Source organism: Babylonia areolata, chromosome 7 (assembly GCF_041734735.1).
Source record: "Babylonia areolata isolate BAREFJ2019XMU chromosome 7, ASM4173473v1, whole genome shotgun sequence".
In the NCBI taxonomy this organism is placed as follows: Eukaryota; Metazoa; Mollusca; class Gastropoda; order Neogastropoda; family Buccinidae; genus Babylonia; species Babylonia areolata.
Window position 1 is genome coordinate 7,443,552 of NC_134882.1, and position 3,783 is coordinate 7,447,334.

The following is a 3,783-nucleotide window of genomic DNA, read 5'->3' on the forward strand; positions in this document are numbered from 1 at the left end:
TCTCTCTCTCTCCCTCTCTCTCTTTTCTTTTGGACCTTCCGTACTTTCCATGTGATCGGTCTTTCCACCTCCCTCCCTTCCTCCCTCCTTCCCTCCTCTCTCTCTCTCCCTCTCTCTCTTTTCTTTTGGACCTTCCGTACTTTCCATGTGATCGGTCTTTCCACCTCCCTCCGTCTCCTTCCTCCATCCCTCTCTGAAACCCTGCGCTTTCCCATTCCATTATCTATCTATCTATCTATCTATCTATCTATCTATCTATCTATCTATCTGTCTGTCTGTCTGTCTGTCTGTCTGTCTGTCTGTCTGTCTGTATGTCTGTCTGTCTGCCTATCTATCAATCTATCTGTCTGTCTGTCTGTCTGTCAATAGATATAATGTCAAGGCACACTATGTTTTCAGTTCCTCCATCTGTCTCTACATATGTCTATATAAACTCTCTCTCTCTCTCTCTCTCTCTCTCTCTCTCTCTCTCTCTCTCTCTCTCTCTCCAACCCTTTCTCTCTCTTTTTCTGTGTAGCTCGTAACTCTTCTGTCTGTCTGTCTGTCTGTCTGTCTCTGTTCTTGGTTTGTGTTATTGTTGTTTTTTGTTTGTTTTTTTAATCTCTCTCTGCGTCCTTCACCTCCACCCCCCCCCCTATCATCACGGGCAGAAAAGGTTTAATCATTAAACCAATCAGAGTTTAGGGTTCAGAGTTCTCTATCTTTTCCCTTTCTCTCTCTCTGTCTGTCTGTCTCTCTGTCTGTCTGTCACGCGCGCGCTCCTCTCTTTCGCTGGCTATCTCTGTCTCTGTCAATCTGTCTGTTTGTCTGTGTGTGTGTGTGTGTGTGTGTGTGTGTCTGTCTGTCTGTCTCTCTCTCTCCCTGTCTGACTGTCTGTCTGTCTGTCTGTCTCTCTCTCTCCCTGTGTGTGTGTGCGCGCGCGCGCTCCTCTCTTTCGCTGTCTCTCTCTGTCTTTGTCTGTCTGCCTGTCTGTCTCTCTCTCTCTCTCCCTCTCTTTTTTCTCTACCTTTATTTGTCTGTCTCTCTCTCTCTCAATCTCTCTCTCTCTCTCACCCACTCACTCTCGCTCCCCCCACCCTCTCTCTCTGTCTCTCTCTCTCTCTGAGCCTCTTTCTCAAATAAAATGTAGAAGTGAAGAAGTGATGAAGGTTAAAAACGGACGGCGTCAAGCCATCTCTCCAAGGACAATCTGTCGACTTTCACTTTGAAATTGGATGGGGGGGGGGGGGGGGGGGGGGGGGGGGGGGGAGAGAGAGAGAGAGAAAAAATTACGGCTGGGGCAAAAGTCGCCTTTCATTATTGCACTCTCCTGCTCGTTACCCGCGATTTTCATCTGGGAACGAATACAAATGCAGAGTTCTGATTTGTGTGTGTTCTTTGCAGCCCACACTTTTGATTTTGTCTGTCGTTTCTTTTCATTTCTTTGTTTCTTTCTTTGTTTCTTTTTTTTCTTCCCTCCTTTCTTTCGTTCTTTCTCTTTCTATCCTTAGCCCTAGAAACATTATGTAGGAAGATCCACAAAAAGCAACTACACTTTCAGGCAGAAAAAAAAAAGGTGGTGCGATTGTACTGTAGCAATGCGCTCTCCCGAATTTCACACAGAGAATTTATACTTTGATAAAGAGCAAAGGATAATACAATACAATACAATACAATACAATACAATACAATACGTGTTCTGACTGACTGACTGACAGGTTCATTTATTCATAGACTGCACTGTTCCTGAGGTTTTCTGGACGAATGAATGTGATGGATCTGAATGGTCTTCGACGAGGAGTATTTCAGTCAAATCATGTTGGATATTGTCCAACCGATCGTAAAAAAAAGAGGTAATTTGAATAGGGATGAAATTATCAATTAAATGATAGTAAACAATGCGTTTCTTTCCATGATAAATTGATCTTTCGCTCTGTCTCTGTCTGTCTGTCTGTCTGTGTCTGTGTCTGTGTCTGTCTGTCTGTCTGTCACACACACACACACACACACACACACACACACACACACACACACACACACACACACACACACACACACACACACACACACACACACACATTCTGTCTGTCTGTCTGTGTCTCAGTCGCTGTCTCTCTGTCTCTGTCTCTCTCTCTATCTCTCTCTCTCTATCTCACACACATACACACACACACTCTCTCTCTCTCTCTCTCTCTCACTTTCACTCAGTCTCTCTCTCTCTCTCTGTCTGTCTGTCTGTCTGTCTCTGTCTGTGTGTGTGTGTGTGGTTTTTTTTGTGTTTTTTTGTTTTGTTTTGTTTTTTTTCTCTCTCTTTATATGAACACATCGTTAGCAAACACAGCAATGGAACTAGCAGTGATAATTATAGTGGAAGCATAATTGTGACGGTGATGGTGGTACTAACAGTAAAAGTAGCAGCAGCAGCAGCAGCAGCAGCAACAGCAGCAGTAATTGCAATAGCAGCAGAAGATGTCATTGTCGTAGTTTTCGTTGTCTTCGTATCAGTCAGTGTCCTTGTCATCATCGTTGAAATTCCAGTCGTGTCAGTGACGCGAAACAACAGTCATCCTAATCGTCATCCTCATCTCCCTTGTTGATTTTCCATGATCATGATAATCATCGTCGTCAAGTGTATCAACGGATATAACAATAACAGTAGTCAATTTATCTAGTACTGCGCTCCAAAACCTCTCAACGCGTTTCATAATAACACGCCAGTAAGGCACAAAACAGGCACAAGGAATACGCAATGTAGAACCTCCGAAAACGATTTATGGCTGCCTGGCGAGGTAAAAAAAACAAACTTAAGTCATGCGCGTAAAAATGCACACTCGTATGAAGAAGCAGCCCACGAAGAAGGAGGGGAGGAGGAGGAGGAAGCAGAAGAAGAGGAAGAAGAACGAGGAGGAGGAGGAGGAAGAAGAAAAAGAAGAAGGGAGAGGAGGAGGAGGAAGAAGAAGAAGGAGGAGGATTAGGAGGAGGAGGAGGAGAAGAAGAAGAAGGACGAGGAGGAGGAGGAAGAAGAAGAAGAAGGACGAGGAGGAAGACGACAAAGCCGAAGAAGAAGAATGGGGAAGAGGAGGAGGAGGAAGAGAAAGAAGAAGAAAGAGGAGGAGGAGGAATAAGAAGAAGAAGATGAAGAAGAAGGAGAAGATGATGATGATGATGATAATGAAGAAGGAGGAGGAGGAAGAAAAAGAAGAAGAAGAAGAAGGAGGAGGAGGAGGAAAGCTCAGCGAAACAGCATAGCAGCAGAATAGTGGAAGAGTAGTACAGACAAAGAGAGCAAGTAGATAGATAGACAGTCTCTCTTTTTGCTTTGTTTTTTGGGGGGGTTTGTTAGAAGGTTATGTTTCCCAGGGGTGGGCCCCCCACACCCCTCCCCCTCCCTCCCCCTTCCCTGCAAAACCAACAACTCAGCGGCAGGGTGTAGGGGAGGCAAAGGCACTGAAAGACAGCTGTCAGCAACACTTGCCTGCCAGTCGTCTCGCCCCCCCCCCCCTTCCCCCCCCCCCGCCCCCTCCTCCATACCCCCACCCCTTTTCCGCTATCCCCTAAACCCCCCCCCTCGCTCCAAAGCAGTGCTGAAAGGCCGCCACGCGCGTTTACTGCCCTTTGCCACCACTGTGATGAGTGAAGTCCCTTGCGACCCTTATTTTTCTCTACTGTTTCTCTCTCTCTCTCTCTCTCTCTCTCTCTCTCTCTCTCTCTCTCTCTCTCTCTCTCTCTCTGTGCTTCCGGTAGTTCTCACAGGAAACGGAGAAGAAAAAAACAGAGAAAGAATGATAAGAAGAAACGCGAGGC